General features: G+C 54.3%; 1 protein-coding gene and 1 long non-coding RNA gene across 4 annotated transcripts in view; one reads left to right on the top strand and one right to left on the bottom strand.

Annotated features, from left to right (window-relative positions):
• The window catches only part of LOC120384921 (maestro heat-like repeat family member 5), a 924,418-nt gene that overhangs the window by 229,773 nt on the left and 667,064 nt on the right, over window positions 1-27,581 (bottom strand). The gene's annotated exons all lie outside the window — the stretch shown is intronic.
• Window positions 10,332-18,243, top strand: LOC120384929. Its single transcript, XR_005589176.1, has 3 exons — window positions 10,332-10,387; window positions 16,741-16,853; window positions 17,969-18,243. It is a non-coding gene; the product is annotated as an uncharacterized LOC120384929 (long non-coding RNA).

The following is a 27,581-nucleotide window of genomic DNA, read 5'->3' as shown; positions in this document are numbered from 1 at the left end:
GCGGAGAGGAGCGGATAGCAGGGTGGCTGGCGGAGGAGCGGATAGCATGGTGGCTGGCGGAGAGGAGCGGATAGCAGAGTGACTGGCGGAGAGGAGCGGATAGCAGGGTGGCTGAAGGAGAGGAGCGGATAGCAGGGTGGCTGGCAGAGAGGAGCAGATAGCAGGGTGGCTGGCGGAGAGGAGCGGATAGCAGGGTGGCTGGCGGAGAGGAGCGGATAGCAGAGTGGCTGGCAGAGAGGAGCGGATAGCAGGGTGGCTGGCAGAGAGGAGCGGATAGCAGAGTGGCTGACACAGAGGAGCGGATAGCAGGGTGGCTGGCGGAGAGGAGCGGATAGCAGTGTGGCTGGCGGAGAGGAGCGGATAGCAGGGTGGCTGGCGGAGAGAAGTGGATAGCAAGGTGGCTCGTGGAGAGGAGCGGATAGAAGGGTGGCTGGCGGAGAGGAGCGGATAGCAGGGTGGCTGACTCAGAGGAGCGGATAGCAGGGTGGCTGACTCAGAGGAGCGGATAGCAGGGTGGCTGGGGCAGAGGAGCGGATAGCAGGGTGGCTGGCGGAGAGGAGCGGATAGCAGGTGGCTAAGGAGGAGCTGATAGCAGGGTGGCTGGGGGAGAGGAGCGGATAGCAGGGTGGCTGACTCAGAGGAGCGGATAGCAGGGTGGCTGGCGGAGAGGAGCGGATAGCAGGGTGGCTGGCGGAGAGGAGCGGATAGCAGGGTGGCTGGCGGAGAGGAGCGGATAGCAGAGTGGCTGACACAGAGGAGCGGATAGCAGGGTGGCTGGCGGAGAGGAGCGGATAGCAGAGTGGTTGATGGAGAGGAGCGGATAGCAGGGTGGCTGGCGGAGAGGAGCGGATAGCAGGGTGGCTGGCGGAGAGGAGCGGATAGCAGAGTGGCTGACTCAGAGGAGCGGATAGCAGGGTGGCTGGCGGAGAGGAGCGGATAGCAGGGTGGCTGACGGAGAGGAGCGGATAGCAGGGTGGCTGGCGGAGAGGAGCGGATAGCAGGGTGGCTGGCGGAGAGGAGCGGATAGCAGGGTGGCTGGATGAGAGGAGCGGATAGCAGGGTGGCTGGCGGAGAGGAGCGGATAGCAGGGTGGCTGGCGGAGAGGAGCGGATAGCAGGGTGGCTGGCGGAGAGGAGCGGATAGCAGGGTGGCTGGCGGAGAGGAGCGGATAGCAGGGTGGCTGGCGGTGAGGAGCGGATAGCAGGGTGGCTGGCGGAGAGGAGCGGATAGCAGGGTGGCTGGCAGAGAGGAGCAGATAGCAGGGTGGCTGGCGGAGAGGAGCGGATAGCAGGGTGGCTGACTAAGAGGAGCGGATAGCAGGGTGGCTGGCGGAGAGGAGCGGATAGCAGGGTGGCTGGAAGAGAGGAGCGGATAGCAGGGTGGCTGGCGGAGAGGGCGGATAGCAGGTTGCTCAGAGGAGCGGATAGGCCCAGGGTGGCTGGGGAGAGGAGCGGTTTGCAGGGTGGCTGATGGAGAGGCGTTGCAGGGTGCCTGCACGAGAAGCGGATAAGGTGCATGACAGTCAGGTGTCAACCTGAGCAGTGGAGCCCCAGGGCCTGTGCCTCACCCACAGAGCTGTGCGCTGTGCTCAGCCAGCCCCCAGGGCCTGTGCCTCACCCACAGAGCTGTGCGCTGTGCTCAGCCAGCCCCCAGGGCCTGTGCCTCACCCACAGAGCTGTGCGCTGTGCTCAGCCAGCCCCCAGGGCCTGTGCCTCACCCACAGAGCTGTGCGCTGTGCTCAGCCAACCCCAGGGCCTGTGCCCCACCCACAGAGCTGTGCGCTGTGCTCAGCCCGCCCCCCAGGGCCTGTGCCACACCCACAGAGCTGTGCGCTGTGCTCAGCCAGCCCCAGGGCCTGTGCCTCACCCACAGAGCTGTGCGCTGTGCTCAGCCAGCCCCCAGGGCCTGTGCCTCACCCACAGAGCTGTGCGCTGTGCTCAGCCAGCCCCCAGGGCCTGTGCCTCACCCACAGAGCTGTGCGCTGTGCTCAGCCAGCCCCAGGGCCTGTGCCTCACCCACAGAGCTGTGCGCTGTGCTCCGCCAGCCCCCCAGGGCCTGTGCCTCACCCACAGAGCTGTGCGCTGTGCTCAGCCAGCCCCCCAGGGCCTGTGCCTCACCCACAGAGCTGTGCGCTGTGCTCAGCCAGCCCCAGGGCCTGTGCCTCACCCACAGAGCTGTGCGCTGTGCTCAGCCAGCCCCAGGGCCTGTGCCTCACCCACAGAGCTGTGCGCTGTGCTCAGCCCCAGGGCCTGTGCCTCACCCACAGAGCTGTGCGCTGTGCTCAGCCAGCCCCCAGGGCCTGTGCCTCACCCACAGAGCTGTGCGCTGTGCTCAGCCAGCCCCAGGGCCTGTGCCTCACCCACAGAGCTGTGCGCTGTGCTCAGCCAGCCCCCAGGGCCTGTGCCTCACCCACAGAGCTGTGCGCTGTGCTCAGCCAGCCCCAGGGCCTGTGCCTCACCCACAGAGCTGTGCGCTGTGCTCAGCCAGCCCCCAGGGCCTGTGCCTCACCCACAGAGCTGTGCGCTGTGCTCAGCCCCCCAGGGCCTGTGCCTCACCCACAGAGCTGTGCGCTGTGCTCAGCCAGCCCCAGGGCCTGTGCCTCACCCACAGAGCTGTGCGCTGTGCTCAGCCAGCCCCAGGGCCTGTGCCTCACCCACAGAGCTGTGCGCTGTGCTCAGCCAGCCCCCAGGGCCTGTGCCTCACCCACAGAGCTGTGCGCTGTGCTCAGCCAGCCCCAGGGCCTGTGCCTCACCCACAGAGCTGTGCGCTGTGCTCAGCCAGCCCCCAGGGCCTGTGCCTCACCCACAGAGCTGTGCGCTGTGCTCAGCCAGCCCCAGGGCCTGTGCCTCACCCACAGAGCTGTGCGCTGTGCTCAGCCAGCCCCCAGGGCCTGTGCCTCACCCACAGAGCTGTGCGCTGTGCTCAGCCAGCCCCAGGGCCTGTGCCTCACCCACAGAGCTGTGCGCTGTGCTCAGCCCCCCCAGGGCCTGTGCCTCACCCACAGAGCTGTGCGCTGTGCTCAGCCCCCAGGGCCTGTGCCTCACCCACAGAGCTGTGCGCTGTGCTCAGCCAGCTCCCCAGGGCCTGTGCCTCACCCACAGAGCTGTGCGCTGTGCTCAGCCAGCCCCCAGGGCCTGTGCCTCACCCACAGAGCTGTGCGCTGTGCTCAGCCAGCCCCAGGGCCTGTGCCTCACCCACAGAGCTGTGCGCTGTGCTCAGCCAGCCCCAGGGCCTGTGCCTCACCCACAGAGCTGTGCGCTGTGCTCAGCCAGCCCCCAGGGCCTGTGCCTCACCCACAGAGCTGTGCGCTGTGCTCAGCCAGCCCCAGGGCCTGTGCCTCACCCACAGAGCTGTGCGCTGTGCTCAGCCAGCCCCCAGGGCCTGTGCCTCACCCACAGAGCTGTGCGCTGTGCTCAGCCCCCAGGGCCTGTGCCTCACCCACAGAGCTGTGCGCTGTGCTCAGCCAGCCCCAGGGCCTGTGCCTCACACACAGAGCTGTGCGCTGTGCTCAGCCAGCCCCACCCCAGGGCCTGTGCCTCACCCACAGAGCTGTGCGCTGTGCTCAGCCCACCCCCAGGGCCTGGGCCTCACCCCCCGAGCTGGGCGCTGTGCTCAGCCAGCCCCAGGGCCTGTGCCTCACCCACAGAGCTGTGCGCTGTGCTCAGCCCCAGGGCCTGTGCCTCACCCACAGAGCTGTGCGCTGTGCTCAGCCCCAGGGCCTGTGCCTCACCCACAGAGCTGTGCGCTGTGCTCAGCCAGCCCCAGGGCCTGTGCCTCACCCACAGAGCTGTGCGCTGTGCTCAGCCCCCAGGGCCTGTGCCTCACCCACAGAGCTGTGCGCTGTGCCCAGCCCCCCCCCAGGGCCTGTGCCTCACCCACAGAGCTGTGCACTGTGCTCAGCCAGCCCCAGGGCCTGTGCCTCACCCACAGAGCTGTGCGCTGTGCTCAGCCAGCCCCAGGGCCTGTGCCTCACCCACAGAGCTGTGCGCTGTGCTCAGCCCCCAGGGCCTGTGCCTCACCCACAGAGCTGTGCGCTGTGCTCAGCCAGCCCCAGGGCCTGTGCCTCACCCACAGAGCTGTGCGCTGTGCTCAGCCAGCCCCAGGGCCTGTGCCTCACCCACAGAGCTGTGCGCTGTGCTCAGCCAGCCCCAGGGCCTGTGCCTCACCCACAGAGCTGTGCGCTGTGCTCAGCCAGCCCCCAGGGCCTGTGCCTCACCCACAGAGCTGTGCGCTGTGCTCAGCCAGCCCCCCAGGGCCTGTGCCTCACCCACAGAGCTGTGCGCTGTGCTCAGCCAGCCCCAGGGCCTGTGCCTCACCCACAGAGCTGTGCGCTGTGCTCAGCCCCCCCAGGGCCTGTGCCTCACCCACAGAGCTGTGCGCTGTGCTCAGCCCCAGGGCCTGTGCCTCACCCACAGAGCTGTGCGCTGTGCTCAGCCAGCCCCAGGGCCTGTGCCTCACCCACAGAGCTGTGCGCTGTGCTCAGCCAGCCCCCAGGGCCTGTGCCTCACCCACAGAGCTGTGCGCTGTGCTCAGCCAGCCCCAGGGCCTGTGCCTCACCCACAGAGCTGTGCGCTGTGCTCAGCCAGCCCCCAGGGCCTGTGCCTCACCCACAGAGCTGTGCGCTGTGCTCAGCCACCCCAGGGCCTGTGCCTCACCCACAGAGCTGTGCGCTGTGCTCAGCCAGCCCCAGGGCCTGTGCCTCACCCACAGAGCTGTGCGCTGTGCTCAGCCAGCCCCAGGGCCTGTGCCTCACCCACAGAGCTGTGCGCTGTGCTCAGCCCCAGGGCCTGTGCCTCACCCACAGAGCTGTGCGCTGTGCTCAGCCAGCCCCCCAGGGCCTGTGCCTCACCCACAGAGCTGTGCGCTGTGCTCAGCCAGCCCCAGGGCCTGTGCCTCACCCACAGAGCTGTGCGCTGTGCTCAGCCAGCCCCAGGGCCTGTGCCTCACCCACAGAGCTGTGCGCTGTGCTCAGCCAGCCCCCAGGGCCTGTGCCTCACCCACAGAGCTGTGCGCTGTGCTCAGCCCCAGGGCCTGTGCCTCACCCACAGAGCTGTGCGCTGTGCTCAGCCAGCCCCCAGGGCCTGTGCCTCACCCACAGAGCTGTGCGCTGTGCTCAGCCCCCAGGGCCTGTGCCTCACCCACAGAGCTGTGCGCTGTGCTCAGCCCCCAGGGCCTGTGCCTCACCCACAGAGCTGTGCGCTGTGCTCAGCCAGCCCCCAGGGCCTGTGCCTCACCCACAGAGCTGTGCGCTGTGCTCAGCCAGCCCCCAGGGCCTGTGCCTCACCCACAGAGCTGTGCGCTGTGCTCAGCCCCCAGGGCCTGTGCCTCACCCACAGAGCTGTGCGCTGTGCTCAGCCAGCCCCCCAGGGCCTGTGCCTCACCCACAGAGCTGTGCGCTGTGCTCAGCCAGCCCCAGGGCCTGTGCCTCACCCACAGAGCTGTGCGCTGTGCTCAGCCAGCCCCAGGGCCTGTGCCTCACCCACAGAGCTGTGCGCTGTGCTCAGCCAGCCCCAGGGCCTGTGCCTCACCCACAGAGCTGTGCGCTGTGCTCAGCCAGCCCCAGGGCCTGTGCCTCACCCACAGAGCTGTGCGCTGTGCTCAGCCAGCCCCAGGGCCTGTGCCTCACCCACAGAGCTGTGCGCTGTGCTCAGCCAGCCCCCAGGGCCTGTGCCTCACCCACAGAGCTGTGCGCTGTGCTCAGCCAGCCCCCAGGGCCTGTGCCTCACCCACAGAGCTGTGCGCTGTGCTCAGCCCCCAGGGCCTGTGCCTCACCCACAGAGCTGTGCGCTGTGCTCAGCCAGCCCCAGGGCCTGTGCCTCACCCACAGAGCTGTGCGCTGTGCTCAGCCAGCCCCCAGGGCCTGTGCCTCACCCACAGAGCTGTGCGCTGTGCTCAGCCAGCCCCAGGGCCTGTGCCTCACCCACAGAGCTGTGCGCTGTGCTCAGCCCCCAGGGCCTGTGCCTCACCCACAGAGCTGTGCGCTGTGCTCAGCCAGCCCCCAGGGCCTGTGCCTCACCCACAGAGCTGTGCGCTGTGCTCAGCCCCCCAGGGCCTGTGCCTCACCCACAGAGCTGTGCGCTGTGCTCAGCCCCCAGGGCCTGTGCCTCACCCACAGAGCTGTGCGCTGTGCTCAGCCCCCCCAGGGCCTGTGCCTCACCCACAGAGCTGTGCGCTGTGCTCAGCCAGCCCCCAGGGCCTGTGCCTCACCCACAGAGCTGTGCGCTGTGCTCAGCCCCCAGGGCCTGTGCCTCACCCACAGAGCTGTGCGCTGTGCTCAGCCAGCCCCCAGGGCCTGTGCCTCACCCACAGAGCTGTGCGCTGTGCTCAGCCCCCCAGGGCCTGTGCCTCACCCACAGAGCTGTGCGCTGTGCTCAGCCAGCCCCCAGGGCCTGTGCCTCACCCACAGAGCTGTGCGCTGTGCTCAGCCAGCCCCAGGGCCTGTGCCTCACCCACAGAGCTGTGCGCTGTGCTCAGCCAGCCCCCAGGGCCTGTGCCTCACCCACAGAGCTGTGCGCTGTGCTCAGCCCCCCCAGGGCCTGTGCCTCACCCACAGAGCTGTGCGCTGTGCTCAGCCAGCCCCAGGGCCTGTGCCTCACCCACAGAGCTGTGCGCTGTGCTCAGCCCCCCAGGGCCTGTGCCTCACCCACAGAGCTGTACGCTGTGCTCAGCCAGCCCCCAGGGCCTGTGCCTCACCCACAGAGCTGTGCGCTGTGCTCAGCCAGCCCCAGGGCCTGTGCCTCACCCACAGAGCTGTGCGCTGTGCTCAGCCAGCCCCCAGGGCCTGTGCCTCACCCACAGAGCTGTGCGCTGTGCTCAGCCAGCCCCCCAGGGCCTGTGCCTCACCCCCAGAGCTGTGCGCTGTGTTAAGCCAGCCCCCCCCCCTGGGCATGTGCCTCACCCACAGAGGTGTTCGCTGTGCTCAGCCAGCCCCCTGGGCCTGTGCCTCACCCACAGAGCTGTGCGCTGTGCTCAGCCAGCCCCCAGGGCCTGTGCCTCACCCACAGAGCTGTGCGCTGTGCTCAGCCAGCCCCAGGGCCTGTGCCTCACCCACAGAGCTGTGCGCTGTGCTCAGCCAGCCCCCCAGGGCCTGTGCCTCACCCACAGAGCTGTGCGCTGTGCTCAGCCCCAGGGCCTGTGCCTCACCCACAGAGCTGTGCGCTGTGCTCAGCCAGCCCCCAGGGCCTGTGCCTCACCCACAGAGCTGTGCGCTGTGCTCAGCCAGCCCCAGGGCCTGTGCCTCACCCACAGAGCTGTGCGCTGTGCTCAGCCCCCAGGGCCTGTGCCTCACCCACAGAGCTGTGCGCTGTGCTCAGCCCCAGGGCCTGTGCCTCACCCACAGAGCTGTGCGCTGTGCTCAGCCAGCCCCAGGGCCTGTGCCTCACCCACAGAGCTGTGCGCTGTGCTCAGCCAGCCCCCAGGGCCTGTGCCTCACCCACAGAGCTGTGCGCTGTGCTCAGCCAGCCCCAGGGCCTGTGCCTCACCCACAGAGCTGTGCGCTGTGCTCAGCCAGCCCCAGGGCCTGTGCCTCACCCACAGAGCTGTGCGCTGTGCTCAGCCAGCCCCAGGGCCTGTGCCTCACCCACAGAGCTGTGCGCTGTGCTCAGCCAGCCCCAGGGCCTGTGCCTCACCCACAGAGCTGTGCGCTGTGCTCAGCCCCCAGGGCCTGTGCCTCACCCACAGAGCTGTGCGCTGTGCTCAGCCAGCCCCAGGGCCTGTGCCTCACCCACAGAGCTGTGCGCTGTGCTCAGCCAGCCCCAGGGCCTGTGCCTCACCCACAGAGCTGTGCGCTGTGCTCAGCCAGCCCCAGGGCCTGTGCCTCACCCACAGAGCTGTGCGCTGTGCTCAGCCCCCAGGGCCTGTGCCTCACCCACAGAGCTGTGCGCTGTGCTCAGCCAGCCCCCAGGGCCTGTGCCTCACCCACAGAGCTGTGCTGTGCTCAGCCAGCCCCAGGGCCTGTGCCTCACCCACAGAGCTGTGCGCTGTGCTCAGCCAGCCCCCAGGGCCTGTGCCTCACCCACAGAGCTGTGCAGGCAGCTGGGCAGGGCCTGTGCCTCACCCACAGAGCTGTGCGCTGTGCTCAGCCAGCCCCAGGGCCTGTGCCTCACCCACAGAGCTGTGCGCTGTGCTCAGCCAGGGGCCTGTGCCTCACCCCCAGAGCTGTGCGCTGTGCTCAGGGGCTGGCTGGGGCAGGGGCTGTGGGCAGGGCTGGGGCAGGGGCTGTGCGCTGTGCTCAGGGGCCAGGGCAGGGGCTGTGGGCAGGGCTGGCACAGGGGCTGGGGCTCAGCCAGGGGCTGTGGGCACCCACAGGGCTGGGGCAGGGGCTGTGCTCAGCCAGGGGGGCTGTGGGCAGGGGCACAGAGCTGTGGGCAGGGGGCTGTGCTGGGGCAGCCAGGGGGCAGGGGCCTGGGGCAGGGGCAGGGCGGGGCAGTGGGGGCTGTGGGCAGGGGCTGGGGCTGTGGCAGGGGCAGGGGCTGTGGGCTGTGGGCAGGGGCTGTGCCAGGGGCAGGGGCTGTGGGCAGTGCTGGGGCAGGGGCAGGGGCCTGTGGGCAGGGGCACAGAGCTGGGGGCAGGCTGTGCAGCCAGGGCAGGGGCTGTGCCTCACCCAGGGGCAGGGGGCTGGGGTGCGCTGGCAGGGGCAGGGGCTGTGGGCAGGGGCAGGGGGCTGTGGGCGGGGCAGGGGCTGGGGCAGGGGGGGCTGTGGGCAGGGCAGGGGCAGGGGGGGGCTGTGGGCGGGGCTGGGGCAGGGGGCTGTGGGCAGGGGGCTGTGGGCAGGGGCTGGGGCAGGGGGCTGGGGCGGGGCAGACACTGGGGCAGGGGCTGGGGCAGGGGCTGGCTGGGGAGGGGCGCAGACACTCACACGGGGGGGGCGGGGCTGGGAGCAGCAGGAGGCAGCCGGACACTCACACACGGGACCGGCTGGGAGCAGCCCCCTCCCCTCCCCCCTCGGGACTCACCTGGCAGCAGCCGGAGCCCCAGGGCCAGAGCTCCGAGGAGCAGCAGCAGCAGCAGGGCCAGGAGGCAGCTCACATGGCTCCCGCAGCGCAGCGCAGCGCCCCCCGGCGGCCGGGAGGAGGAATTACACCCTTCCCGGCCAGAGCCCTTCACAGCTTCCCTCGCAGGGCAGCCAGTTAACAAGCGGTTCTAAAACCGCTTCTCAATTTAACACCCGGTTCGTGTGAACCGGTGCGACCCGGCTCCAGCTCACCCCTGTATAAGGCTGATGTATCATCTCCATCTGGTCTTCACTCCTGCTTCTTCCCTCTGGAGGGACTTTGCTACAAGCTGAAGCTCTGCACAAAGGACTGAATGGCCCATCCCAGCGGGGGATGTTCCAGAGACTTGATTGGAACCTGCAGTTTATGCCATCGCTGCTGCAAGCCTGAACTAAGAACTTTGCCATTGCTGTATGGAGTTGATTCCATTTAACCAATTCTAGCTCTCAGCTCTACCTTTTTCCCTTTGTAAATAAACCTTTAGATTTTAGATTCTAAAGGATTGGCAACAGCGTGATTTGTGGGTAAGATCTGATGTGTATATTGACCTGGGTCTGGGGCTTGGTCCTTTGGGATCGAGGGAACCTTTTTCTTTTATTGGGGTGTTGGTTTTCATAACCATTTCATAACCATTCATCCCCAGGACGAGTGCACTGGTGATACTGGGAGACTGGAGTGTCTAAGGAAATTGCTCGTGTGACTTGTGGTTAGCCAGTGGGGTGAGACCGAAGTCCTCTTTGTGTGGCTGGTTTGGTTTGCCTTAGAGGTGGAAAAACCCCAGCCTAGGGCTGTGACTGCCCTGTTTGAGCAATTGGTCCTGATTTGGCACTCTCAGTTGGGTCCCGCCAGAACCGCCTCGTCACACATCCATGTGCAGAATGAATTTTGTAACGTGCACCAATATACAGGTGATGTGTCACACCTCACCTCCATATTGGTGCGCACAACACAATTCATTCCGCACACGGACAAAAAATTAGAGGAAACACTGCTCCTGACTTTCAACCTACCTGTCACATCTTGAATTTCATACATTCACTGATCAGAATAAAGTGCTCTCAAGTGAGCTATAGACCAACGGTGGTTCATAGTAATTATTCAGCAAGTATTTTAGAAAACTTAGAACATTAGAGGAAATCATGAACTGCCAAGAGACAATTAATGGAGAGAAGCAGCAAGATTAATCCCGTACATTGGATTGGTTGTGACTTCTTTGCCTGATCTGAAAAAAGACCAAAAGGACCTGAGTCTCCTCGCTGTCGATAGCCCCCTGCTCGGCCAATCAGCACTGAGACTCTGAGGGGCGGGAGGCTGAGGGGTCTCACCAGATGTCCCAAAGGACGGCCCAGGTCACCATCAGAGGAGATCACTCTCAGATCCAGCCCCACCTCTTGGTGAGGACCTCCCGCAATGAGAGCAACCCCCTCCCCTGCCCGCACTCCACACACCCCTCCTTGGTAGAGGGAGGGAAGCAGGGGAAAGGGGGAAAAGAAGCAAGAGAAGAGGCGAAAGGAGGGAGGAAAGAGGAAAAGGGAAACCAAAAAGGACAAACCCCAATGTCCCCAGGGATTCCAACCATCAAACCCTAGGTAGGAAATCAAATTCTGCCACCTGAAGCCAGTGTTTCTTGGGCCTAGAATGCTGCCTGCGCCAGGTGGATCAGACTGAACAGGTTCCAAACCTCTCTCAGCCTCTTACCTTCTCAAAGGGAAGTTTGTTTTCGGCACAGTCAGTGGCAGGAAAGGAGAAAACTCCACAGAGGTTCCTCCTCATGCTCACAGCCGTGAATCCTAATTCTCTCTCAGCCCTCCAGGAGAGACCTCGTGAAGGAGACTTGCGGCAGCAAAGCCGGGGGTCTCAGAGACTGGCCTGGCCCTGCACCTTGGTCCTGCCCGGCTGATGTCGGGGTCTCTCTGTGAGGTCACCCCCTCCCCACCACCTTTGCCCAATAGGCCGAGTTCCTGCAAAAGGCCTTTGTGATGTCACTGCCACACCCACCCCTCCCCTCAAAGCTGATGTCCTGCCCCTGGCCAGCCTCGTTGGGTGTTGGAGTTGTTTCCCCTGAATCACCGCACTCAATGACTGTTCAGTCTGTGGATGGAGCCGCTACACAATAAAACATCAGTTTTTCATAAATTAGTAGCCTTAAGGCCAGAAGGGACCATTAGAGCATCTAATCTGACTCCCTGCATATCCTAGCCCATCTGTGTATCACAATAGCTTCTTTTTGACTAAAGCACCTTCCCAAAGGCCTCTAGTCTTCATTGGAAGACATCAAGAGATGCAGAATCCATCACTTCTCTTGGCAGCTTGTTCCAGTGATGAATCACCCTCCCTCTTACAAATCTTGCCTTGCTACAATGAGAATTTTTCTGATTTCTGCTTCCAGCCATTGGTTCTTGTTATGCCTTTCTTTGCAAGACTAAAGAGCCCTTTAAATACTTGGTGTTTTCTCTCGCGAAGGCACTTGCACACTGCAATCAGCTCTCCTCTAAACAGATTGAGCTTTTCAATGCCTCCTTATAAGACATCTTCTCCATCCCTCAAATATGGCTCTTTTCTGCACCCTCTCCAGTTTTTAAAACGTTATTTTTGAAACGTGGACACCAGAACGGGATGCAGTGTTCCAGTATCAGTCTCACTACAGCTGAATCACCTCCCTTTCCAGCCTCTGTTTATCTAGCCATGGATGGTGTCACTGCCTCCCAGGACTTGTGCAGTCTCTCAGCCCCGTACAGTCCTTGGAAGGAACCCCCTTCAGTGTGACAGCCCTTCCTGGAGATTCACTCTCTCGAGGGTAAAGGCCCCTCTGCCTCCGTGAAAGGCACTTCTCTGAGACCTGAGCATGCCTGTCTGCCATGGGCCCCTCAGGGAGTCCCCTCCCTCTGGACCCTGGGGCCTCTACTCCCAGAGGAAGAATGCAGCCCCGATCTCTAGACTGCAGTGATGCTCAGCCAGTGTAAAAGAGGGGTTTATTGAGCATCTGAACATAGTACAGGAAACTCTCAGGGCCTCAGGCCTAACCTCCCTCTGCACAGTCCAGCTAGGTCTCTCCTGCATCCATGTGGGCTCTGGCTGTTTTCTCTCCCCAGTCCAGACGCCCCCTCTTTCCAGCCAAGCATCCGATCTCATCTTCCCACAAGCCTCTGTCCTTTGTCTTCTGTCCCAGAGAAACTGGCTGCCTCTCTCTCTCTTAGCGAGGGGAGGGGGAGAGCTGAGATTTCAGGCTGTCGTGTTTATGGCTGGATTGCTGCTATTATTTGACAGAACCTGACAATTCAATGGCACAAACGGGGGAACGGGGCAGCGCTACAGCGTCAGGGAGTGAACTGGAGAAAATACAGGAAGGATTTCTAGCAAGGGCGCCGTGTAACTAACCAGAATGAAGACTATTCTCTGCCCCCCTCGTCTAACTCTGGGCCTGACTCTCTCCCGTGCTGAGGCCCCTTGCCCTGTCTCTGGCCGTGTCTGGGGGCTTTATGCCGCGGTAGAGCCCCGAAGGTAAAGGTGTGATGTAGCCTCAGCCCCAACAAGACTCAGGCCCATGTCACTTCATCCTGGGTTTCAGATGAGTGACCCCTAGAAGTTGGGGGGCCACCGGTGCCCAGACCATGGCCCGGCCACAGAGGCCCTGCCCCTGCTCATCCTCTTCCCCCGAGGCCCCACCCACTTGCTGTTCACTGCCCTCCGCCCCCTCCCCCAGACCCCCTACCTGCCCCTCACTTCCCCCAAGAGGACAGCTCAGTGGTTTGAGCATTGGCCTGCTAAACCCACGGTTGGGAATTCAATCCTTGAGGAGGTCGTTTTGGGAACTGGGGTAAAAATCTGTCTGGGGATTGGTCCTGCTCTGAGCAGGGGGTTGGATTAGCTGAGGTCCCTTCCAGTTCTATGATCTAAGACGCCACTCACCTGCTGCTTTCTCCTCTCTGCCCCTTTCCCCTAAGGGGGGCTGCCATGGGGCCAGGCACCCATCGCTTTTTCCTGCCTTAGGTGAGCGGGGGGTGGGGAGGGTCCTTGGGGCAGGAGGCGCAGCAGGGGCAGGAAGAGGCAGAGAGAGGGAGGGGGTTCGGGGGACAAGGCCCAGCGGGGGTGGGGCGCAGGCCTTGGGGGAAGAGGCGGAGGGGGGATGGGAGGAGGCAGAGCAGGGCATCGGGTTAAGAGGCAGGGCGGAGCCGGGTGCAGGTTGGGCCCCCACTTCTCTGGAGCTTCGCTTCCAGCACTCGAAAGATGACAATGGGCCCACGGAGGGGTGACCCGCCCCACATCCCCAGTGTTCCCCCCTGCATGGGCGGCCGTTTGGGGGAGACTCAGCCGCCCCTGGCCTCTTAGATGGGCTGTGGCTAAAACACTGGCCTTGCTGTGAGCAGGATTTGAACCTGCGCAGGGAAACAGACTAATGGCGTGTGCAGGGGGAGGAGCCACGCCCCGTCTATGGGGCTTCTGGCATCCTAGAGGGGAGAAAGGAGAAAAGACGCTCAGTTCCCCCATGCAACTCACACAGGGGGCAGGAACTTCTGTGGTCATTTAAACAGGCTCACGGTCCCCGAAAGAGTGAAAGGTGTTAACGTGCCCTTGTCACCGTCCAACACTGAACAGGGGAAACAAGGCTGGCGGTTTGGTAGAGAGAGACTTCAGCCCGCTTAGTCCCATGGCAAACACACCTCTCACATCCCTGCTAGTGTGTTACTGAAACACAGAGAGAAACAGAGACAGAGTTAAAGCAATGGGAATGTAAAGGAGTCAGTAAGGCTTGTCTTTAACAGCATCCCCTGTGCCCTTTCTCTTCAGCTGGGAGAGTTTTTAGAAGGAAAGTTCCTTATGTGATGGTCTCTTGGATGGTTTTGAAGAAGGTAACAGCTGTCCTGGGGAGATCAGAGAGATCAGCTGAGATGGGCTGGAGCTGTCACTGTTGTGGTGTCTCTTGTTAAAGTCCAATCCCATAAAGTCTAAGATAAGGCGAACACACCCAAACGGGGAAAGAAGAGAACAGCAAAGATAGAAGATGCAGCTTCTGGCTCTGGCCTAGCACAAGGCCTTGCCAGCCGCTCAGAGACCTAGCAAGCTTGTACCCCCATTGGGCTGCTTGGGGCATGGCATTTAGCTGGCTTTCTGCTCACAGGCTTACAGCAGTGCTCAAAACACACAGTCTTGGCCAGCTAAGTCAGATTTTGATTGAACAGAAGCAGAAGGAGAGGGACAGGAAAAAGAAACTATAGGACTATAACAGCGTTTAAAAAAGAACTGGATAAATTCATGGAGGCTAAGTCCATTAATGGCTATTAGCCAGGATGGGAAAGGAATGGTGTCCCTAGCCTCTGTTTGTCAGAGGGTGGAGATGGATGGCAGGAGAGAGATCACTTGATCATTACCTCTTAGGTTCACTCACTCTGGGGCACCTGGCATTGGCCACTGTCGGTAGACAGGATACTGGGCTAGATGGACCTTTGGTCTAACCCGGTACAGCTGTTCTTATGTTCTTATAAAAATAGATCAGGAAGGAAAAAGACAAGCTGGGAGTGGAGGTGTCTTACTTAGGCCTGGCTACACTAGAAAATTAGGTCGGCATAACTACATCATTGAAGGGTGAAATCCACACCCCCAAGCAGCCTAGTTGAGCCAACAGAAGTCCTTCCCCCGTCCTGGAGACAGTGCTAGGTCAAAGAAAGAATTCCTCCATCAGCCAGCTACTAGCAGTTGGAGATGGCATCCCATTGGCATAGGGGTGTTTACATGGAAGGACCACAGCTGTGCTGCAGCAGTGTTTTAAGTGCAGACAAGCCCTGAGTCACACATCCCAGGTGTTGTTTGGGATTCAGTTGGAACCAGTGGCAATGACAATGTCATCTAGCTCCCTCTCTCTGGCACAGTCTGGTAAGAATATCGCATGGGTTCACGACAAGCAAGGTTTGGGGTTTGAGATGAGCTACATACCCAGGTCAATCTACAACTCAGATCTGAGCCCAGTAATCATGCTGTTGCCAATTCTTTAGTATCTAAAATATAAAGGTTTATTTCTGGAAAGGAAGGAAGGTGACAGTTAAAATTGGTTGAAAGAATCAAATACATACAAGAATTGCAAAGTTCTTGGATCACGCTTGTAGCAGTCATGGAATAAACTGTTGGCTTTTTAAGTCTCTGGTTGCTTCTGAATCATTGGAAGGTCCTCAGTCCTTTGGTTAGAACGCTCCCATTAGTATAAGGTCATCGTCAAGAGGTCTGAGCAGGAAAGAGGCCAAATGGAGATGTGTCCAGGGCTTTTTATAGCTTGTGGATGGAAACCCCCATTGTTTCAAACAAAGCCCTCAGTGGAGAGAGTGGAAAATGACAGGTAACGAGATGGTGTTTGGAGTCACATGGGCACGTCCCACGTCCATGCCTGATTTCGCTTAGTCACAGCAGAAGCCACGACCTAGACTCCAGATGGAACGTTCCCAGGCAAGTCCATTGAGAGCAGATAGGGGTGTGACCTTACCTAATTGAACTATGACCATATAGACCATTATTGCAACCACTGTCATATAGTTGCAACAAATCTTGTACAAAGATGGTGAAGTGAGGTGTCTATGAAAAGGTTGTCATTTGCTGGTTATGCTTATGCTTTCGGTATGTGTGTATTATTCTTGTATTTGAAGTTATGAATATTGGCTCTGTACTTGTATTTCACTGTTTGCTTCTGAGTAGCACCAGTGAAACATTTGGCCAGCTTATTGAGAAGGGGCTAGTCAAGTTGAATGGCCCAATCAACAAGTACTTGACTGACAATGGAGCCTGGGAGACTCCAATCCACATCCAATGAGCCTTCCTGGGAATGTTCAATGGCTGCTACCTGTAAGGAACCGAGTCATGTGTGGGCATGTGACATGCCCATGTGACTCCAAGCTCCATCTTGCTGCTGTAATTTTCCACAGTAGGAACAAGGGGGTTTCCTGCCACATGACAAAGGATACAAAGGACCATGGACACCCCTCCATTTTGTCTTCAATCCTGCTTCTGACAACCTCTGGAGGGACGTTGCTACAAACTGAAGTTCTGAACACAGGACTGAATGACCCAGCGCAGCTGTGGATGGACCCCAGAGAGTTGATTTGAGCCAGGAGTTTATTCCATTCACTGCTACAAGACTGACCAAGAACTTTGCCATTGTTGTATGTATTTGATTCCATTTAACCAATTTTAACTCTCATCTCTATTTCTTTCTTTTTATGAATAAACCTTTAGATTTTAGATTTTAAAGGATTGGCAAAAGTGTGATTTTTTTGGCACAATCTGATTTGTATATTGACCTGGGTTTTGTGGCTGGTCCTTTGGGAATGGGAGGACCTTTAACTGGGGACACTGGTTTTCATAATTAGTCATCCCTATAAGGAGTGGCGCTGGTGGTGATACAAGGGAACTGGGTATCTGAGGGAATTGCTTGTATGACGTCTGGTTGGCCAGTGGGGCCAGACCGAAGTCCTCTCTGGCTGGCTGGTTTGGTGCCTTAGAAGTGCAGGACCCCCAGGCTGGGGCTGCGGCTGCAGCTGCCCTGTTTCTTAGCAATTCACCCTGAACTGGTTCTCTCAGTAGAGCACACTTGTTACAAGCGGGTTACACATCTATTTGCTAAAGAGCAGTGGAATAGTAGAGGTCTGGACTGCTGAGTTAAGGGAGTGTGGTGTAGTGATTAGTGACAGGATAATCAAAGACCATAGATTTGACTCATTCAGTCTGAAAAGCACCACATTAAAGCTCTGGTTTCCATTCCTAGTCCTGCGCGATGTGACTTCTCAATTACCTGATAGGAAAAAAGAGGGAAGATGGTATCCAGCACTTGACTTCCATCTAGAGCTGTGACCATGATGCTCTGGTCAGTGAGTCGAGGTCTGTGTGAAGCGCGTGGAATTTTAAACAGCTCCCTGTGCAGGTGACATTAGAAGCGTTGGTGCCCTGGATCCTAAGCTCCCAGGGTATCTGGTGGGACACCGTGTCTATGGAACTCTGCCTGCCTTTGAGGTCCAGTGGGACAGGCAGCCAGCATCAACCCAAATACTGAATATCCCGCAAAATCTGTTAGCTTCAGCCCTCTGCTGGTGCAGCGGGGCTCCCTTGTTTCCAGATGAACAATTGCATTCACAGGCAGCACAGAGATACCAAACAGGCAGCGGATATTCCTTGTGCTTATCACGCATTGCTGGAGTGGCCAGAGGCGGGCTAATGGGAGGGGAGACGTCTCTGAAATTGGGTCCAAACTGTTAAAAAGTTTGAATGCCCTCTCCCCTGCTGTCAGGGCTTTGAATTTATTTCCTGTCTGCTCCTGATTTAAGTTGTGAAGATGTGGCAGCCAGCTGCCATGAGGCCTCTGGGCCTGGAGCAGGGCTGGCGCTTCCATTTAGTCGACCTAGGCAGTCGCCTAGGGCGCCAGGATTTGGGGGGGGGCAGCATTTTGCCGGGAGGGTGGCAGGCGGCCCCGGTGGACCTCTCGCAGGCGTGCCTGCGGAGGGTCCGCTGGTCCTGCGGCTCCTGCGGGAGGTCCACCGGAGCCGCGGGACCAGCGGAACCTCCGCAGGAACGCCTGCGGCAGGTCCACCAGAGCTGCGGGACCGGTGGCGAAATGGGTAGAGCTGGCCCTGCGCCTCGGGCGCCAAAAACCCTGGCGCCGCTCCTGGCCTGGGGAAGTTAATTCACATCAATGTAGCAGTTCCCACTACACAGGTGCCAAGAACAATGTGATAAAACAGTGGTAATGATGCATCAGACTCCCCTCGGTGAAAATCCATGTACCTCCAGTGACTTCAATGGATCTAGGCCAACTTGCACCACGTGAGAATCTGGCCCAACATTGTACCCAGTTGTAGAGCAGCCCATGTAAGTAGCTGTGTCCTCGGCAGCATCTCCAGTCACCAGTCCTCCCCGGCAGTGGGGTTTCCTTTTCTGGTTCCAGAGGGCTGCTCCTCAGGTTCCCTGTTGAATCTCATAGTGACATTGCTGTATTCCAGACAGTACAGAACGAAGGGCCCAGGAACACGAGACACAGCATGGTGAATGTGTTTGACTGATGACTACGGATCTCAAGCAATGCACCCTGTGGGAAAAGAGCAGCATGTGAGACCTTCTCCTCAAAGAAAAGGATTTCAGCTCACACCACCCTTCTGCAACAACATATCAGTTCTGCAGTGCAATGCATTAAATAGCTGCTATGTGGTACCCAGTCACAAAGCAGCCCATGGAACTAACTGTCTCACTACCAGCCTCTCTGGTCATCCCTCCTTTCCTTCCCAGTTCCCTTTTCTGGCCTCACACGACCACTCCCCAGATCTCCTCCTGCAGCCAGAATGGACAGGTGGCCTGAGAGCTTCGGAGACTTGAGTTCTCTGTTCATCCCATACCCTGTGCAGTGCTGGGTCCCAGTGCCAGCTCCCCTCACACACGCTGCCTCAGCCACTGGGCCGCAGCCCGGACCTGGGGGTTGAAGAGTTTGTCTCCATGGTCTATAGGGTCCTTGGATTCTCTTACAGCAAGGGGAACAATCAGTGCAGGCTCTGCTGGTGACATTCGTGTGCAATGGGGACAGGCTGAGATCCCAGCACATGCCACTTTCAGCAACTGCCCACAGGGGTCAGGGTTGGATTATTAAACTGAAACTAAACCCAAGGCACTGTGGGGAGGAGTTCCTGTTAGGAAGGGAGCAGCTCTACCTGCTCACAGCTGCAAGAGGTTTTTAAAAACTTTCCACAACAAAAGCAGCAGAGATTGGGGATAATGAAGTCATAGAAATGTAGAAGTGGAAGGGACCTCGAGAAGCCATCTAGTCCAGTCCCCTGCACCGAGGCAGGACTAACTATTATCTAGACCACCCCTGACAGGAGTTTCTCTAGCCTGTTCTTCAAAACCCCCAGTGACTGGGCTTCCAATCTCCCTGGAAAGGTTATTCCACAGCTTAAGGACCCTTATCATTGGACAGCCCCTCCCACCCCCAATATCTAACCTAAAGCTCCCTTGCTACACATTAAGCTGATTACTTCTTGTCCTGCCCTCAGTGGACATGGAGAACAATTGATCACAGTCCTCTTTATAACAGCCCTGAGCAGATTTGAAGACTTTTATCAGGTCCCTTATCAGTCTTTTCTCAGGACTAAACATGGCCAGTTTTTAACTTCTCCACTGTCAGCTTTTCTAAACCTGTTGCCATCTTTTTGTTGCTCTCCTCTGGACTGTCTCCAATTTGTCCACCTCAGAGACTCATAGACTTTAACGTCAGAAGGGACCATTACGATCATCTAGTCTGACCTCCTGCACAATGCAGGCCACAGAATCTCACCCACCCACTCCTGTAACAAACCCCTAACCTATGCCTGAGTTATTGAAGTCCTCCAATCGTGGTTTGAAGACCTCAAGCTGCAGAGAATCCTCCAGCAAGTGACCTGTGCCCCACGCTGCAGAGGAAGGCGAAAAACCTCCAGGGCCTCTGCCAATCTGCCCTGGAGGAAAATTCCTTCCCGACCCCAAATATGGCGATCAGCTAAACCCTGAGCCTGTGGGCAAGACTCACCAGCCAGCACCCAGGAACGAATACTCTGTAGTAACTCAGATCCCACCCCATCTAACATCCCATCACAGACCACTGGGCATACTTACCTGCTGATAATCAAAGATCAATTGCCAAATTAATTGCCAAAATTAGGCTATCCCATCATACCATCCCCTCCGTAAACTTATCAAGCTTAGTCTTAAAGCCAGATATGTCTTTTGCCCCCACTACTCCCCTTGGAAGGCTATTCCAGAACTTTCTTCTAATGGCTAGAAACCTTCGTCTAATTTCAAGTCTAAACTTCCTAGTGTCCAGTTTATATCCATTTGTTCTTGTGTCCACATTGGTACTAATCTTAAATAATTCCTCTCCCTCCCTAATATTTATCCCTCTGATATATTTATAAAGAGCAATCATATCCCCCTGTGACGGTGCTACCCGTGGGAGCCAGCTGAGGTCACTCAATCAGGGTGAACTGCAAACCAAACGGGCAGACAAACCCCAAACGCTGGTGGTTATTTCAATACTTAGATTTACCAACCAGCACAAAACAGCTTCTCTAGTACCTCACTGGTCACTTAGAAGTCCAAACCCCGCAGTTCCCTTAAAGTGCCCAGCCTCAGGCCTCCGTCCAGACACACCTGTCAGATATGATGATGATTCCTGAGAATCTTACTTCATCATATAAAAGAAAAGGTTCTTCCAATCCCAAAGGATCAGCCACACACCCAGGTCCAATTATAACTTAGATCTTATCCAAAATACACGCTATAGCCAATTCTTATTAACTAAGCTAAAATTTATTAAAAAAGAAAAGAGAGAGAGTGTTGGTTAAAAGATCAATACACAGACAGACTTGAATTCAATTCTTGAGGTTCAGATACATAGTAGAGGTGAGCTTGTAGTTGCCAAAAGTCCTTTTAGAAATAGTCCATAGGTTACAGTCCAATTTTCATATTCAGGGTGGCTCCAGTCAATGACTGGGGATCTCAATCCTTGTGGCTTAAGGTTTCCCCCTCTTGAAACCCAAAGCAGATCTGAGATGAAGAAGGATCGTGTCCCAGGCTTCTTATACATTTCCAGCAGCCTTTCGGCCTGAGAAAACAATAGGCTTAACTCCTTCTCCCAAACATCCTGGCAATTAGCACAGAGTAATTTGTCCATTAAACAGTTTAGATACAGGTTAGCACAACCTTCAAAGAGACACATAGACAATAATACTATTTCACTCAAGTATCATCATAAATGTTAATATTCCTTTTTTGATCTTTGAATTAAAACTCTAGCAATGGACAAGACTTGTTTGCTGACATCACAAGACCTGAGCAAACATCTCCCCTTCTACCTCTAACAATGCAGACTTGCATTTCAAAGCTCTAGTCATTTACATATCTTCCTAACCAGTCCTCAAGGTTCACCCATGGGTCAGGTCAGTCTATGAGTTAATGAACTCTTTCTGGCCCTGTCACCTTTCAATAAGCAACAAAGAATCCTGTGGCACCTTATAGACTAACAGACGTTTTGCAGCATGAGCTTTCGTGGGTGAATACCCACTTCTTCGGATGCAAGAAGTGGGTATTCACCCACGAAAGCTCATGCTGCAAAACGTCTGTTAGTCTATAAGGTGCCACAGGATTCTTTGTTGCTTTTACAGATCCAGACTAACACGGCTACCCCTCTGATACTTGACACCTTTCAATGAGATAGTATATTATACTCATAACGTCACACCCCCCTCAGCCTTCTTTTGGTTAGGCTAAACAAGCCAAGCTCTTTGAGTCTCCTTTCATAAGACAGGTTTTCCATTCCTCGGCTCATCCTAGTAGCCCTTCTCTGTACTTGTTCCAGTTTGAATTCATCCTTCTTAAACATGGGAGACCCGAACGGCACACAGTATTCCAGATGAGGTCTCACCAGTGCCTTGTATAACGGAACTAACACCTACTTATCTTTGCTGGAAATGCTTCACCTGATACATCCTAAAACTGCATTAGCTTTTTTAACGGCCATATCACATTGGTGGCTCATAGTCATCATATGATCAACCAATACTCCAAGGTCCTCCTCCTTCTCTGTTACTTCCAACTGATGTGTCCCCAATTTATAACCAAAATTCTTGTTATTAATCCCTAAATGCGTGACCTTGCACTTTTCACTATTAAATTTCATCCTATTACTAATACTCCAGTTTACAAGGTCATCCAGATCTTCCTGTAGGATATTCCGGTCCTTCTCTGTGTTAGCAATACCTCCCAGCTTTGTGTCATCCGCAAACTTTATTAGCACATTCCCACTTTTTGTGCCAAGGTCAGTAATAAAAAGATTAAATAAGATTGGTCCCAAAACCGATCCCTGAGGAACTCCACTAGTAACCTCCTTCCAGCCTGACAGTTCACCTTTCAGTACGACCCGTTGTAGTCTCCCCTTTAACCAGTTCCTTATCCACCTTTCAGTTTTCATATTGATCCCCATCTTTTCCAATTTAACTAATAATTCCCCATGTGGAACCGTATCAAATGCCTTACTGAAATTGAGGTAAATTAGATCCACTGCGTTTCCTTTATCTAAAAAATCTGTTACCTTCTCAAAGAAGGAGATCAGGTTGGTTTGGCACGATCTACCTTTTGTAAAACCATGGTGTATTTTGTCTCAATTACCATTGACCTCAATGTCCTTAACTATTTTCTCCTTCAAAAATTTTTCCAAGACCTTACATACTACAGATGTCAAACTAACAGGACTATAGTTACTCGGATCACCTTTTTTCCCTTTCTTAAAAATAGGAACTATGTTAGCAATTCTCCAGTCATACGGTACAACCCCCAAGTTTACTGATTCATTAAAAATTCTTGCTAATGGGCTTGCAATTTCATGAGCCAGTTCCTTTAATATTCTTGGATGAAGATTATCTGGGCCTCCGATTTTGTCCCATTAAACTGTTCGAGTTTGGCTTCTACCTCGGATATGGTAATATCTACCTCCATATCCTCATTCCCGTTTGTCATCCTACCATTATCCCTAAGCTCCTCATTAGCCTCATTAAAGACTGAGGCAAAGTATTTGTTTAGATAATGGGCCATGCCTAGATTATCCTTAACCTCCATTCCATCCTCATTGTTTAGTGGTCCCACTTCTTCTTTCTTTGTTTTCTTCTTATTTATGTGGCTCTCTCTCCTAAAGCTGAGGCCTCGCTAGTACAATATGGACTGGGACAATTATCTCGAGTGTCTTATATAACAATCTGGCCAACACACCCCAGGATGCTATTAGCCCTTTTTAGCAACTGCAGTGCATTGCTGGCTCACATGCCGGTTTCGATCCATGATAATTCCCAGATCCTCTTCAGCAGTGCTACTGTTTTACCGTTTATTGTCCATTTTGTATACGTGTGTTTGATTTTTCCTTCCAAAGTGTTGTACGTTGCACTTGTCTCTGCTGAATTTCCTAGTGTTGATTTCAGACCAATTCTCCAGATTGCTGAGTAGAGGCAGTGATGTGCATTCAGAGATATCCTGTGTATTTTAGAATAGGCCTGAAAAATCATGTTTTTCACTTCATGTAATCAATTCTTGTCCACTATTTCCACCCCAGAGTGCATATGTCTGGCCTACTGTCGGGGTGGGGGAGTTAAGGTGGTAGTGAGAGAAGAGAGAAAGTTCTGTTCCTTGCTCTGTCAAGCTTTTTCTGTGGACTTTAAGCAAATCCTTATTCGCTTTGTGCCTCACTGTCTTCATCTGTATAAAAAGGGGATAACAGCCCTTCTCTGCCTCATACAGCTGTTGTGAAGTAAGTGCTCAGATACTATGAGGACAGAGGCTTTCTACCTACCTTGGAGAGTCAGCAGTGCCGGCCTTTCCACACTGGCCTTGTCCCCAGCTCTTTCCATTTTATCCCAATTGTTTTCTAAGAGCCCCAGCTCTCAGCCTGCCGTGCTTGGATGAGAAGAGCAGTTTTCACTAAAATAAAATCTAGTCTAGCAGAAAATCTTGAGAATGAAACCAGAGTGACACCCAAAAGCTCACAAACAAAATAAATAAATAAAGGAAATGTAGGTTTTGTTTGTTCTCATAGAATCTCAGGGTTGGAAGGGGCCTCAGGAGGTATCTAGTCCAACCCCCTGCTCAAAGCAGGACCGATCCCCAGACAGATTTTTGCCCCAGTTCCCTAAATGGCCCCCTCAAGGGCTGAACTCACACTTGTTGCCGGCCCAAAAAGGCCTGAGGCAGCAAACAGTGGTTCGTTGCCCGGTGTGCGTCGCACTAATTATCACACCAGGGTGGAGAATGCAGAAAAAGTTTATTTGAGCTCAAGTAAGGTGCCAGGGAGGTATTTACAATCTCAAATCCTGCACACACAGATACAAGCTGTGTGTCCCTTCTTATACATGATTTCAACAAGGCATTCTCATTACCCCCCATTGCCCACTCACCCCCCTTCTCCCTTCTAGTCCCCTCCAATATAATAGGCACTTTGTATAGTTAACAATTACATCAAACAGATTAAATCATCCTTGACAGCAAACAATTTATCTCATAACTTTTCAAGGCTGTTACCTTGGTTTACTCCTGAATTTATTACCTTGCCTCCCCTTTTCCTAAACTAAACACAAGTAGGGCCCCTATTTACTATCTTCTGCTGTCCGTGTTCCACTGATAAGGAGCAGTTACACATTCCATTCTAAATGCTGACTTAGGAATTCAACTAGAGTTTAACATAAAGGGACTCTTAGACCAGCATAAAATAACTTTGGTCCATTCAGGCCTGGTACAGAAAAGCTTCATTAACACTGTGTTTTTCTACCCTCCTGAGTTATCTAGGGATATGCCTAATGGCACCAACAATCCCCCCCTTTGAGAATACTCAACAAACATTTGGCTGAGTTTTCTCATACTTTGAAGACAAAAAACAATTAAACTCTAGGTAGCTGGGGTATTCAGTTCCACATTCATCCTCCCTATGGACCCGGTAGGATTCGGTATGTGGAAGCCCACACCCACCCTAACCGGTCCACATGCCTGGAAGGAGCATTGTGAATGTCCATACTTCCATCCAGAAAGTGTCCAAGTATGTCATCCCCCTGACCACAGATCAGATGGTTCCTGATAGTCTGTAAGGGCAGTGGGCCAAGTCTGGTGCTCAAGATCCATCTAAATATATCAGATCCCACTGCAATACCTTCCCAGTCTCAGTGATTCTCAATACCATCTCTGTCAGCAACTTCTGGGTCATAGAACTAAGGGTGGAAATGACATGTAACCCACCAACTCCAGCTTGTATTTGGGATAGCTGAGCTTTAAAAATAAGGCTAGTGGCCTTTTTCTAGGTGGCCCAATTTCTTATCATGTTCCCAGCTTTTAAAAATATTTCAAATGGTTGCTATATTATTGGCCTGAGTCCACAGAGATCTGGTCAATTCCCTCTTCTTGCAGAGGAAACAATCTAGGCTCTCTGTTGTACTAATCTAATGGCAGCCCCTTGTGAGCAATACATGCTGGAGGATTTATCCAAAACACAGGGTGCAGCCTGTAGAATAAACCCCAAAATCTAATCAATACCACAGTCTCAAACAGGGGTCCCACAGATTTCCTCCTGCCAGTGTATAATTCTTGGTTTCTACACCAGGGTCAGTCCTTAATGTCCTTTTTGGTCAGGAAATCCTGGATTCTGACACTGCACAACGCTGTTGGTGGTCACCAGGACTTAATAAGGGTCTTTCCAGCATAGAGCCAAAACAGTCTTTCGCTGGTGGAGCTTTACATCAATCCAGTTTCCTGGTTCCAAGAAGTGGCAGGCCTCCTAGGGTCTTTATGTAGTTTGTCTTTACCTGTGAAAAAAAGAAACCTAACACATTTCATGAGTGCCTGTCAACGATTTGCAGACTTTACAGCTGTGTGGGCACATTTAATTAAGCCCCCCTTGTCTTGGTTGTTAGCTAAGTCTTAGCTGAGAGCAGTGTCCTGAAATGGGGCTAATGCCCTATCTTTAAACTCAGCATGTTAGCTATTTTTCCTCAGTTAACTCGTTCTTCTTCCTTTGTCCTGCTTGGCTTCTTTTAACCTACAAAGGAAACTTAGCCTTCACTTATACATCTTTTTCTAACAATGAACACATATACATTGCCTTTATACAGTACATTAGTCTTATTATTTAAAGTTTGTCACATCTATCCTTTTACTAAAATAACTTTTTCCAGAGCTTTGGGACAACAAGTTAGGACAAGCACACCCACTTTGACGAGTTTATTTCATAGAGCCTCTAGTCCAATAGTTTCCCACCATCCCCAGCCCTCTGGCTAGAAATCTGAGATAGCCAGAAGGATCCAAATACAATATGGGGAGTGGGTTAACTTTCCATGTCCTTGCTTCCAAAAACTATTAGTATGCAAGTTTTACTAACAATTTTCAATTAAAAGATTTGGCCAATAAAGTTTCTCTTTCTCTTACTTAAGGAGATGTATTAGACTTTAGTATATCACATGTTTCCCAAGTTATCCAAGCACTTTGTATTCCAAGTTGAACAAAACAAATATCTGTATTCCAATCCAGACCATCCCATAAACAAAATAATTTTGGCCACAAGACAGAACATAAAACACAAAACATAATTTTTACTGTGCCATCAAAGGCATGGTATGTTGAATGCTGTTCAGCTAGCATCAGTTTTCTCTGATTATCTGAAAGACAAAAACAGAAGTCTACCCTTTCTGGGCAATCAATCATCACTGAAAATATACAAATACCTTAGTTGATTTCAGGCAAAACAGGGGAATTACCCCATATTTTCATATATATGTTTCATAGGCAGCCTAGGTCTCAGTGACTTCTACTTTATCAGTTAGATAACTTGCATCAATACAGATGCTTCCTGACTTGCTCTTTACTTTTAACTCCTGCTTTTAAACACTGAAAGAAAACATCACCACTTATAGTGCCTTTAGAACCTAATAAGATTTCAATTACATAGCACTATATACATTTTTTAGATAATTCAACTAAATGGGTCATAACCAAATGATTGCAATCTAATAATTTCTTTGCCTGAATTTATTTACAAACATTTCAAAGACACCAAGAATTTTTCTCTTTAGCATTTTTACAAAGTTCAACTGCTGTTCCCTCCAGCAACTATGGAGTTAACTTTTCACTCTGCCTTAAATCACTCACTTGTTTTCTCCAACAACCACTTTTCTCAACTTAAATCACTATTACAAGTATCCTCCTGGGTATTTGAAATCCCCATGTTTATACCTATGTACTCCTTTCTTCCACTAGACCCTCAAAAGTTTCCAACCCGTTTTCCAATCTCTCCGTCTGTTGCTTGCCTGCCTGGGCCCGATCCTTCTTTTCTAGCTGAACCGTTCTTTCCCTAGACACCAATTTGCTCCACTGCCAGTTTTAACTAAGGGGGGGTTGGCTTCTCAACTAGCCCCCACCCTTCTGGTCTTTTTCCATAAAACATTTGAACTCATAAGACTACCCGAGTCCTCCCTTGTGAGGCTTACCACCTGGGCAAAACACATGGCCCACTGGTGTTTAATTATTTAATTTCCCCTTGTAGCAAACACACTGCTATTACGGTGTATGCTGAGCACAAATAGTTAAATTTTGGCAAGTCCCTGAAGGACTGGTACTTGCTTAACCAGGGCTTCCTTTTCTAACTGGAAATCCTGTCTCAAAACCTGCAACTTGCCCTGGGTGCAGGTTTGAGTTGCTGTCTGGGTCATGATCTATGCTCTTAATTGCTCAATTCTAGTTATCAAGTACATATTTGTTCTTTTTCTCCAACTACTCTATTGCCCAGTCCTGCTGCAACTGGGGGTAGAACCCCTTTCCAGTTCTCAGACTTACTGCAGCTGAGAGTAGGCTCACCTTTAATCATGCAATCCTCAACATATAACACCAACAGTTCCAAACAAAAGAAACACAACATAACAAAGGTAAAACAAATAGATGGTGTAAATTCTATAGGGCTCCCCCATTCTCAATTGCTCACCAAACTGTGACAAATCTGTTACCAATTTATCTACTGCAGGACGTTGGGGGAGGACAAAACACACCATATAACCAAACCCCAAAGCTTCC

The sequence above is a fragment of the Mauremys reevesii genome, linkage group 17 (genome assembly GCF_016161935.1).
Source record: "Mauremys reevesii isolate NIE-2019 linkage group 17, ASM1616193v1, whole genome shotgun sequence".
NCBI lineage: Eukaryota > Metazoa > Chordata > Testudines > Geoemydidae > Mauremys > Mauremys reevesii.
The sequence above is the reverse complement of the archived record's forward strand: the minus strand, read 5'-3'. Positions and strand labels throughout refer to the sequence as shown.